Raw genomic sequence first — 12500 nt, forward strand, 5'->3', positions numbered from 1 at the left:
AATAGGTTTGGCAACGTCCTGTGTCGTAGGTGCTTCACGGACACAGGTGGGACTGTACACACCTGTGAGCGAGGACAGGTGTGCGTGTCGACGGTCTGTATACTTGCACTCGCACCGTCAGGTCAGCATCGCTATTTCCTGTTCATCATCATTTCTCGCGATCGGCACCATCATCATCGTCAGCGTCACCATGGCATCGTCTGTTATTTGGCGGACGCGTCACCATCAGGGAATTTTCGCTTCTTGTTTTGGCGTGGGGTCGGGGTGCGTGTTGCGGGGTTGGGGGGGTGGAGAGGAGGAGTAAGGGAGGAGGGGTAGGGTCGGGGATGTGAAAGGGGGGGTAGGGGCAGGGAGGTTATAGTGGGTAGGGGCGGGAAGAGAAAGGGGGTGGGGGGCGGTGAAAGGGGGGAGGGACGTGGGAGGTGAAAGGGGGTAGTAGGGCGGCGGGAGAGGTGAAGAGGGTGTAGGGGAAGGTGAAAGGGGGGGAGCGGCGGGTAAATGAAAAGGGTAGCAGGGGATTAAGGAGCGAGGCAGGTGAAAATAAGCAGAATGTAGTGGGAGTTGCCGTTGGAGGTGGAAGAGTAGGGGGGGGTGAAGGTAAGCGTGGTGGTGGGAAGGAGGGTGGCGGCAAAGGGGAGGTGGAAGAGGGGAGGATGAAAAGGGGAGGTGGAAGAGGGGGAGGAAGTAAAGGGGGAGGTGGAAGAGGGGGTAAGGGGAAGGGGGAAGACGGAAGAAGGGAGGAAGGTAAGGAGGAGGAGATAAAAGAGAAGAGAAGGTAAGGTGGGAAGAAGGAAGAGGGGAGGAGATAAGGAATAAGGGAGGATGAAAAAGGAGAGAAGGCAAGGTGAAAAGATGGAAGAGAGGAGGAGATAAGGGGCAGGATGAAAGATGGATAGAAGAGGGGAGTAGATAATGGATAAGGGGCAGGATGAAAGAAGGGAGCATGAAAGAGGGGAGGAATTTAATGTCAATAAAAGACCTCGGATCCCAAAGACCGCCGAAGACACCAGAGGAGGGCGACGCAGCGGCGGAAAAGTCACAGGAAAACGAGAGATAAAGAGAAGTGATAAAACAACCCACAATAAGAGACAATGTGAAGAAAAACAAAAGATAAACAAAGGCACAAGGGATAACACACCAAATAACAAAAGTATGAAGAATAAAAAGAACAGAAAAAAATAAAAGAAATAAAAAGAACAAAAACTATTCAAAAAATAAAAAGAATATATATATATATATATATATATATATATATATATATATATATATATATATATATATATATAATAGAACAACAAAAAATATAAACAACAACAACAAAAGATTGGAACGGCAAAACATGAAAAAAAAATCCATAAACAAATAAAATTAAATAAAAGAAAGAACGACTAAAAAAAATTGAAAAAAAAACAAGAAAAAACCCCTAACCAAATGCATTAGAAAAGATGGAAAGATATAAAAAACAACAAAAGATTGGAACGGCAAAACATGAAAAAAAAATCCATAAACAAATAAAATTAAATAAAAGAAAGAACGACTAAAAACAAAAACAATCAAAATAAAGAAAAAAAAACATAAAAAAACTAACCAAATGCATTAGTTAAGATGGAAAGAGAGGGAAAGGGAAAAGACGATGAGGGGAGAATATGAAAGAGGGGAAGAGGTGAGGGTTTTTAGCCGAAGGAAGAAGGGAAACCTCACTAACCCTCCTTAGCTTTTCGAGGTGAATAGGGAGATGGTGAAGAAAGAGAAGAAGAGGAAGAGAAAGGAAGGAAGGGAGGAAAAAACAGGGAAAAAGAAGGAGAATGGGAGGAGAAAGGAAGGAGGGGCGGAAAGAACAGGGAGAGAGAAGAAGGAGAAGGCGAAGAGAAAGAGAAGGGAAAAAGAAGGAGAGAGAAAGAATGGGAGGAGAAAGGAAGGAGGGGAGGAAAGAACAGGGAGAGAGAGGGAGAATGGGAGAAATGAAAGAAGGAAAGAACAAGGAGAGAGACAGAGAGAATAGGAGGAAGGAAGGGAAAAAAAGAACAGGGAGAGACAGAGAGAAGGGGAGGAAGGAAGGGAAAAAAAGAACAGAGAGAGAGAGAGAGAGAATGAGAGAAAGGAAGAAGAAGTAGAAGGGATAAGCGATAAGAAATCCCACTCTTTTGCATCCTCGCCAAATCCTTCTTGCTCTCGGAGGTATTTTCCTTCGTAACGAACTTCACCAAAAGAACATCAGCGGGAAGGAAGAAAAAAAAAGAAAAAGAAAGAGAGAGAGAGAGAGAGAGAGAGAGAGAGAGAAAAAAAGAAAAAAAGAAAAAAAAAGAAAGAGAGAGAGAGAGAGAGAGGGAGAGAGAGGGGGGGAGGGAGGAGAAAGGGAGAGAGAGAGAGAGAGAGAGAGAGAGAGAGAGAGAGAGAGAGAGAGAGAGAGAGAGAGAGAGAGAGGAAGAGAGAGGAAGAGAGGGAGAGAGGGAGAGAGGGAGAGGGGGAGGGAGAGAGGGAGAGGAAGAGGGAGAGGGAGAGAGAGAGAGGGAGAGGGAGGGAGAGGGAGGGAGGGAGGGAGGGAGAGAGAGGGAGAGGGGGAGAGAGAGGAGGGGGGGGAGAGAGAGAGAGAGAGAGAGAGAGAGTGATAGAGAGAGAGTGATAGAGAGAGAGAGAGAGAGAGAGAGGGAGAGGGAGGAAAGAAGGGGAGGAAGAAAAGGGAAATGTGATTAGTTGGAAAATACCCGTGGAAGCCAAAGAAATGGGAAGGGGCGAAAGGAGAGGAAGAGAATGGAGGAAAGAAGGATGGAAGGAGTGAGAGAGAGATTAAATGATCGGAGGAAAAAGACGATGAAATAAATTAAAACAAAATAAAACAAAAAACAAACATGGAAAAAGCAAAGGAGAAAAGGAGATGAAAGAAACGGTGACAGACAGACAGACAGACACACACACACACACACACACACACACACACACACACACACACACACACACACACACACACACACACACGCACACACAAAAAAAACAACAACAACAACTTATGAACCGAAACCCGAGACGATCCGAACTACAAGCGACCCGAACCAGGGACGATCCGAACCAGAGACGATTCGAACGAGGAGGAGGATGGTACTGCCAGACTGCCTTTGAAGTTGGAGACGGATCTGAAAGCCTAGGAGAAGGAGGGAGGGAGGGAGGGTGGGAGGGAAGATGGGAGGGAGGGAAGGAAGGAAGGAAGGGGGAGGGAAGGGAGGGAGGATGGGGAGGAGAGGGAAGGTGGGAAAAAGCGAGGAAGGAAGGAAGGATGGGTGAGGAGGAAAGAGAGGGGGAAAGAGAAAGAAAAAGAAAAGGAAAAAGAAAGAAAGTGAGATAGAAAGGTATATAGATATAGATAGAGATAGATATAGATAGAGATAGATAGATAGATAGATAGATAGATAGATAGATAGATAGATAGATAGATAGATAGATAGATAGATAGATAGATAGATAGAGAGAGAGAGAGAGAGAGAGAGAAAAAAATCTTCCAAACATCAAAAAGAAAAGACATGGCGCCACACACACAAAAATAGACACGCAAAGAAAAACATAGACGAATACCGATACATAGAAGAGAACCAGATAAAGAAAGCGGAAGAGAAAAAGAAAAAAAAAAAAAAAAAACATTCATAAGAAGAAGACAAAGAAGAAGACAAAAGAAAAAAAAAAAAAAAAATCTAACATGAACCCTCTCTTTCTTGACACCCAATAACCCGAGACGATCCTGAACTACAAGCGACCCGAACTAGGGAAGTATATGGTAATTATATGCAAATTGAGTTACCGGAGGAGGGATGGTACTGCCAAACTGCCTTTGAAGTTGGAGACGGATCTGAAAGCCTAGGAAAATGAGGGAAATGCGAGGAAGGGTGGGAGAGGAAGATTGCGCAATTCCGGATGTGATAAAGAATCCGGTGCTAAAAGGGTTGAGCAAGAGGCCGTTAGAACAGGCATTGGGAGTAGAGAGGGAGAAGAAGAGGTAGACGGATCAAGATGAACCCGACACCCAATAACCTCCTGATATGCAAGAAAGAAGAATATGGTAATTATATGCAAATTGAGTTACCGGAGAGGGAGCAAACGGAAGAGAGGAATAAAAATGAGAAATGCGAGAAATGGAGAGATGATTGCGCAATTCCGGATGTGATAAAGAATCCGGTGCTAAAAGGGTTGAGCAAGAGGCCGTTAGAACAGGCATTGGGAGTAGAGAGGGAGAAGAAGAGATATAGGGGGAAGAAGAAAATGGAGAGGGAGAGGGAGTGGGAGAAGAGAGAAATTTGAAAGGAGAAAGAAATGGAGAGGGGGAGAGGGTGAGGGGGTGGGGGGAGGGAGTGGAGAGAGAGAGAGAGAGAGAGAGAGAGAGAGAAGAACAAAGAGAAAGAAGAGAAAGAGAAAGAAAGAGAGAGAGATGGAAAGAGAGCGGAGAGGAAAAGAGAAAACGAGAGAGAGAGAGAGATGGGCGGGGAGAGATAGAGAGAGAAGAGAGAGAGAGAGAGAGAGAGGGAGGGAGAGGGAGAGGGAGAGGACAGAGAGAGAGAGAAAGAGAGAAAGAGAGAGTGAGGAATAGAAATAGAGACGCACACGTCGAAAGAACGCAGAAAAAAGCTAATAAAAATTTCAGATAAGTTTAAGTATTCCAAGAGCTGTTTTCCACCTTTCACGGTCTGTTTCTTTATTAATAAGGAAAAAAAATCCTTCTCTCATACCGATGTACCCATTCGCTCTACTTCTTACCACATTTTTAACATTTCTAAAATCATTTACCTTATTTTATTTACTTATCTCTCATTCAGTGCCTGTTCGTATTTTTTTCCCTATTTTTTCCCTCCCTTTCCTTTACATATTGCGTTAATTATCAACATTATCACCTGTTTGTAATATTCATGAAGAAATAAATTTTAATCTCGTTACCCCCTCGATGTGACATTTATGTTATCGCCTTTGTTTACGTTCTTTCACTAATTTCCCGCCTTTTTCCTCCGTTATCATTTATTTCTACCAATTACATTTTCGTTTTTATCGGTATTATCTCTCCTCTCTCATCATTTATCGTTTTTTGTTATGATCATAGCTATCTTCTTGATATCATAATTTCTTTTTTATACTCGTTATCCTCTCTTAAATTATCAGTATCCTTGCTTATTGTTTTCTTGTGTTTATATAAACTTCTTCATGCTTCTCCGCCTTCTACCGCCAAGCGCCATCTTCTTCTATCTCTTCTTATATTTTTTTTCATCTTCCCCTATTCCTTTTCATCACTCTTTATTCTTACTACGCGCTAAAACAGCTCCCTTTCCCTCTTTAAAAAAACCCTCTCAAAGCGCGCCATTTTAGTCTCATTAAACTTTCACCGCGCGGCCATTTTTCCTCGTTCTTTCTCCTCCTCTCCTCTCTCTTCTTTTCTCCCACTTCCTTCTCCTTCTCCTCTTCTTCCTCTTTCTCCTCCTTAAGCCCCAAGAATCCCTCTTTCGTCCCATATTCCTTCACGAAAACCGCGCTTCCCGACGTTGAAAATTTGATCAGCTGTGTGGAGCGGCCTGGCTCCCTCACTCGCCTCGCCGCCAGTGAAAGTAAACATGTTAAAGCTTGTTTTGGGAGGATGGGGAGCAGGGAGGGGAGGGAGGAGTGGGAGGGGGGCAGGGAGGAGTAGGGAGGAGGAGGGACAGGGAGTGGAGGAGAGAGAGGGAGCGGGGAGGCGGGGAGGAGGGAGTGCGAGGGAGGAGTAGGGAGAGAGAGGCAGGAGAGAGGGAGGGTCAGGGGAGGGGGAGTAGGGAGGGGAGCAGGAGAGGGAGGAGGGAGTAGGGAGGGGGGAAGTAGGGAGAGGGAGAGGGGATAAGGGGAAGAGGGAGAGGAATATGGAGAGGGAGATAATAAGTAGAAAAGTAGGAAGGGACGGGGCATGAGTGAGGGAGTAGAGAAGGGAGGTGGATGAGTAAGGGAGAAGGGAGGCAAAGGGGAGCGAATGGGGAGAAGGGGAAATAGGGAATAGGAGAGAAAAGAAGAGAAGAAGCACACATACACAGAAATAGAGAAGATAGAGAGATAGGGAGAATTAATAAGAGGAAGGGAATAGGTACAAGGGACCTGTTGATACAATTCATCAATCTTGTTATGGATCTGCATTGATTAATATTTCCCATAATAACCCAGTTCCCTTTATACACACAAGTAATTAAGCGAACAGACACAAAAAACAATCGATTGGTCTCTCGCTCTCTTTCTGAAAGAGAAATGGAGAGACAGAGACAGAGAGAGAGAGAGCGAATGAATGAGTGAGTGAGTGTGAGTGTGAGAAAGAGAGAGAAAGAGAGAGAGAGAAAGAGAGAGAGAGAGAAAGAGAGCGAGAAAGGGAGCGAAAGAGAAAGAGAAAGAGCGAGAAAAAGAAAAAGAGAACGAAAGAGAAAGAGAGAGAGAGCGAATCCAATACAAACGTTAATATTGCATCGGAAACAATAAGCACTATCTTGGCCCGGTTTCCAGCGAGTGGCAATGGGAACTGTCAGACACGAAAGGAAATAAACTTTACGATCTGCCAAGTTGCTTTTTTTCTTTTTACTTCGTTCACGCTCTATTAACCAAGAAACAGTGACAGAGGGAGAGGCAGAGGTAGAGGGAGAGGGAGGGAGAGGGAGGGAGAGGGAGGGAGGAGACAGAGAGAGAGAGAGAGAGAGAGAGAGAGAGAGAGAGAGAGAGAGAGAGAGAGAGAGAGAGAGAGAGAGAGAGAGAGAAAATAAGAGAGAGAAAGAGGAAAGAAGAGGAAGAGAGAGAGAGAGAGAAAATAAGAGAAGAGGAGAAGAGAGAGAGAGAGAGAGAGAGAGAGAGAGAGAGAGAGAGAGAGAGAGAGAGAGAGAGAGAGAGAGAGAGAGAGAGAAGAGAGAGAGAGAAGAGAGAGAGAGAGAGAGAGAGAGAGAGAAGAGAGTGAGGAGAGAAGAGAGTGAGGAGAGAAAGAGAGTGAGGAGAGAGAGAGAGAGAGAGAGAGAGAGAGAGAGAGAGAGAGAGAGAGAGAGAGAGAGAGAGAGAGAGAGAGAGAGAGCGAGGAGAGATAGAGATAGAGATAGAGATAGATAGATAGGTAGATAGATAGATAGATAGAGAGAGAGAGAGAGAGAGAGAGAGAGAGAGAGACAGAGAGAGAGAGAGAGAGAGGGGGAGAGAGGAGAGAGAGAGAGAGAAGGAAGAAAAGAGAGAGTGAGAGAAGGAAGAAAGAGGAGAGAGAAGGAAAGAAAAGAGAGAGGAGAGAGAGGAGGAAAGAGAGAGAGAGAGAGAGATCAATTTAAAATAAATGATATGCACATACCCATATATTGAATAGTAAGAGATTAACGTTGACCCTATCGATGACCCTATCTGAGGTCAAAGTTCAAGATGATGCTTTTTCATTACGTGAATATATTCTTAATATCATTACTTTGTAAGTTATGTATTCTTACTAATGCATATCTAAGAATACACGTTTTAATAATGACATTTAACAACACTCATTCTAGGGAAATATTTAAAATACGCTTCATTCAAAATTAATACATTTATCTCGTATCTTTTAGTAATTTTTGAAAATACTTTCTAAATGACACACTTTCAGCAACTGGTATGTAAGAGTACACTTTTTAAATAACATTTTGTAGTACGCATTCAAAGCAAATGCATTAAATACATTTTATTAAAAATGTATAAACCCATACATACATACATAAAAACACACATACATGTATATGTGTGTTTGTTTGTATGTTTGTGTTTGTGTGTATGTGTGTGTGTGTGTGTGTGTGTGTGTGTGTGTGTGTGTGTGTGTGTGTGTGTGTGTACGTGCGTGTGTGTGTGTGTGTGTGTGTGTGTGTGTGTGTGTGTGTGTGTGTGTGTGTGTGTGTGTGTGTGTGTGTGTGTGTGTGTGTGTGTGTGTGTGTGTGTGTGTGTGTGTGTGTGTGTGTGTGTGTGTATACATATGTGTGTGTGTATTCATCAATTTTTCATAGTTGTTTTGATTAATAATTCAACCGAGCAAGTTATTATTTTCTTGTCTTGTTTTCATTGTTTATCTAATCCCTCCTATCAGCATACACGACAATGTGTTAAATGGAGTTATGCTGACGACGTGTCCTCTTTCCACTACATAAGGAAAGCAAAGCACATACACGTCTTAACTTCTACTCACCTAACATACAAAATTCCACTCACTGTTACCTTCTCGTCAGCTGCACCTGCTCTGAATAACAAAAACCTTAGATAGGGTGTATGCATAGCCCTTGTCCTTCCCTTCTACTCTTCCCTTTTCCCATCTCTCTTCTCTACCCTACTCACTTCTTTCCTTCCCCTCCCTACCTCCCTCTTCTACCCTAAGCACTTCCTTTCTCCCCCTCCCCACCTCCCTCCTCCCTTCCTACCCCCTCCCTCCTCCCTTCCTACCCCTCCCCACCTCCCTCCTCCCTTCCTACCCCCTCCCCACCTCCCTCCTCCCTTCCTACCCCTCCCCCCACCTCCCTTCTCTTCCTACCCCTCCCCACCTCCCTTCTCTTCCTACCCCTCCCCACCTCCCTCCCTCCCTTCTACCCTCCCCACCTCCCTCCTTCCTTCTACCCTCCCCCACCTCCCTTCTCTTCCTACCCCTCCCCACCTCCCTTCTCTTCCTACCCCTCCCCACCTCCCTCCCTACCCCTCCCACTTCCACTCTTCCTACCCCTCCCCACCTCCCTCCCTACCCCTCCCTTCTCTTCCTACCCCTCCCCACCTTCCTCCCTACCCCTCCCTTCTCTTCCTACCCCTCCCCACCTCCCTCTCCCAATCGCCTCTTCAGCTCTAGGGTTGCTATATGAGATTCTTTCATCACCTTCCTCATTTCCTCCGTTTATTAACAGCAGAGGATAATGGAACAGAGTAGGGATTGTGTTCAGCGGCTTCGAGGTAAGTAGCTAGATTTTTTGTTTCATTTTTTCATTCTCGGTGTTATTTACCTTTTTCGGTTCATCTACTTCTTTTTCTTTTATTTTCTATTCTCTCTCTTTGTCTCTTGTCTTCTCGTTTCTGCCTACTTCTTTCTCTCTATCGGTCTCCCCATTTCTGTCTACTTCTTTCTCCCCGTCTCTCCTCTTTCTTTCTTTCTCTTTGTCTCCCGTTTCTGCCTGCTTCTTTCTCTATCTTCGTCTCTTCCCTTTCTTTCTTTCTCTCTGTCTCCCGTTTTTGCCTGCTTCTTTCTCTCTCTTCGTCTCTCCTTTCTTTCTATCTTTCTCTCTCTATTCCCCCGATTCTACCTGCTTCTTCCTCGCTTTTCTTCTCCCCTTCCTTTCAATCTTCTCTCTCTATCCTTCCCCGCCCCCCCCGATTCTGCCTACTACTTTCTCTCTCTCTGCTTCTCTCCTCTTTCGTTCTTTCTCGTGAAACATTTTCAAGCGTGGCGAGCTTCTTCAACGTCGAGTCGTAGTGTCACGTTGCACTCATGAATGCAAGTTGCAAAGGTCAGCAGGACACTCAGGAAGCAACGTTTCATTACCTCTAAAAAAAAAAAAACGTTTTAACTTTCACCTTTTTAGTCATTTGTTTACCTATTCACTGATATTTGTGTTTTCATCCATTCATGTGTTCATGTTTATGTTTATTTTGATGTTATATTAAAAGTAACTCATTATAATGATCTTTTTATAGTTAGTAAAAACTAATTATATTTCATTCTTTCATGTTTTTGTTGTTGTTTTTCCTTTACCTTCTTTGACATGTTTTTCCTGTTTTTTGTAGTATATTCTTTATCACATTTTTCCTTTTCTTTGTGTTTTAGCAACTTCTTTCCACGCACTTCTCCTAATTTCTTCTGCCCCTTCTTTATCACGGTCTCCTTCACCTCCCTTTTGTGTTCTCACTTCATCACGCTTCTCCATTATCGTGTTCTTTAACCACCCACATCTTCCTTCCTTCCTTCGTTAGCGAGTGACTTTGCGGGAAGAAAAGTTTAGATTTTTTCTTTTTTTCTTTTTCTTTGTTGCTATAATCAACTTGACCTTTTAAAGCGATGAACTCCCAAAATAGAGAATAAATAGGTCACGGGAGGAGGAGGAAGATGAGGAGAAAGAAGGGAAAAGGGAGTAAATGATGATAAAAATGAAGGCGAAGAAGAGGAGGAGGATTAGGAGGAAAATGGTGGATTAAAAAAATATGGAAAAGGAATAAGTAGAAAACTTTAGTAATCAATGGTAATGAAAAGTCGTAAGATAAGAAAGAAGCAGGAGAAGGAAAGAGAGAAATGAGAAGGTGATGATAAGGGGAGTAAAAAGAGGAAAGAAAACTAGATATTGACGCGGAGGAAGTCGAGGAAGAGGAGAAGAAGACAAAAAACGTAGATAAAGATAAGAAGGCAGACGAAAAAGAGAAGAGATAACAAGGATAATGATGATAATAATGATAATGTAAAGGGGAATAATAGATCGAAGAAAACGAACCAAGAGAGATGAAATGAAGAAACCGAGGAGGAAAAAGAAGGAAAAAGAGAAACAAGAAACGGAACGAAATGAAGGAGATAAGAAGGAAGAAGAAAAGATGACGCGGAAACAGTGAAGGAAATAAGAAGAAAAAACACGAAGAATGAAATGGTAAAAATAAAGGAGATAAGAAGGAAAATGAGAAGAAGGAAGAGGAAACCATGAAGGGGATTAAAAGGAAAAAACAAGAAAAAGCGTAAAAAACGAAGGAGAAATGCAAGGAGAAAACGGAAACGAGAGATAAGGAGAGAGAGAAGAAAAAAGGAAACGATGAAGGAAATACGAAGCAAAAAAGAAGAAAAGGAAGAGAAGAGGAAAACGGAAATAACAAAGGAAATAAGGAAAAAGAGATGAAAAAGAAAACGGAAACAATGAAGCAGATAAAAAGTAAAAAAAAAAGGAAATAATAAAGGAGATAAAAAAAAGGAAAAAAAAAACGGAAACAACGAAACAGATGAAAAGGGAAATCGAAAAAGAAAAAGGAAAAAAATTAAAGGAGATAAGAAAAAGAAAGTAAAAAAAAGAAAACATTAAACTAAGCACAGATGACGAAAGCTCATCAGTCGCCCATCCCATCAATTTTTACTTAAGGGAAATTGTAACCAACTATTCTTTTTCCTTTTCTTGATTTAATAAACTTTTGTTTTTATTATACTTTATTATTCTTTTATCTTTCAATCTTTTAATTCTATTTATCTATTTACTTATTTCTATTTGTTTTCGCTTAATTCATTATAATTATTATTCATCTATTTATCTATTTCTATTTGCTTTCGCTTAATTCATTATAATTACTATTTCTTAGTCAGTAATAATAGATTGGGAAGGACTGAGGGGATCACGACGAGGGGAGAGGAGACAGCTGGCGGTCCTCGAGAGGGGACAGGGAAAGCGTTAATCCATTCCGGGTTGAAAATGTTTTTTTTTTTTTTTTTTTTTTTTTTTTTTTTTTGGGGGGGGGGGGGCTTTTTTTTGGTACTTGGTATGAAAGAATTTGATTATAGTTCTGATGGGAACATGTCTTTCTCTCTCTTTATCTTTCTGTCTGTCTCTCTTCCTCCCTCTCTCTCCATCTCTCACTCTCTCTCTTTCTCATCCATTGCTGGATCAAAATAAGGGAGATTTTATTTTGTATTATCTTTTTTTTTTTTTTTTTTTGCTCTTTCTTGGTACTCGGTATGAAAAAAAATGTGATTAGATTTCTGAGGGGAACATATCGTATATACGCACGACTACACAGAAAACTGTCGTTAGGAGGGGTGTCGAAACATTCAATAACGAACAGAACCTTATATTATGGAAGAGAGATAGAGTGAGACATGTTCCCTATCTCTCTCTGTCTCACTCTATCTCTCTCTCTATCCGTCTCTTTCTCTCTCTATCTCCTTTTCCCTTTCTCTCTTCCATCTTTCTTTCTCTATCTTCCGTCTTTCTTTCACTATCTGTCTCTTTCTTCCTCTATCTCTCTTTCTCTCACTATTTCTATATCCCTTTCTCTCACTATCTCTCTCTTCCTCTATCCCCCCCCCCACTCTCTCTATTTCAATCTCTCTTTGGTATTTTGGGTTTCAAATCTGTCTCGTTTTGATTCATGTCTCGAATAGTCGTTCCGGAATTCATATGGATTCAGTAAGATATTCATACGGTTACAGTAAGATGGCAATTCTGTACCTATAAGGGATGGAGTATGCTGGAGTATGCCTTACAATATTCAGAAAAGCCACACATACCTAAGTGTTGTTGGAAAATCGGGGATACCAAGTTTCGTAGCGTTAACAACTATATTTCAAAAAGTATCGTTGCTTGTGTCAGAATGTTTCTCATGATTTTCTAACGATATTTTTTTTCTGTGTAGCAGTACATGAGGATGGAAATGGGAAAAAAAAAAAAAAAACATACACGGAAAAACACGCACACACGTGGTATATCGATATTTATGTATCAATATATATATATACATATATATATATACCTATATTTCAATTTTCGTTCTCCTTTCTTCAGCTTCTTTTAAAACGTTTTATTGGAAAA

At 42.0% G+C, this 12500-nt stretch overlaps 1 protein-coding gene across 1 annotated transcript in view; it reads right to left on the reverse strand.

The window, feature by feature from the left end:
- LOC113820804 (uncharacterized) overlaps positions 1–12500 on the reverse strand; it is a 74505-nt gene that overhangs the window by 35231 nt on the left and 26774 nt on the right. The gene's annotated exons all lie outside the window — the stretch shown is intronic.

This window comes from Penaeus vannamei, chromosome 23 (genome assembly GCF_042767895.1).
Source record: "Penaeus vannamei isolate JL-2024 chromosome 23, ASM4276789v1, whole genome shotgun sequence".
Taxonomy (NCBI): Eukaryota; Metazoa; Arthropoda; class Malacostraca; order Decapoda; family Penaeidae; genus Penaeus; species Penaeus vannamei.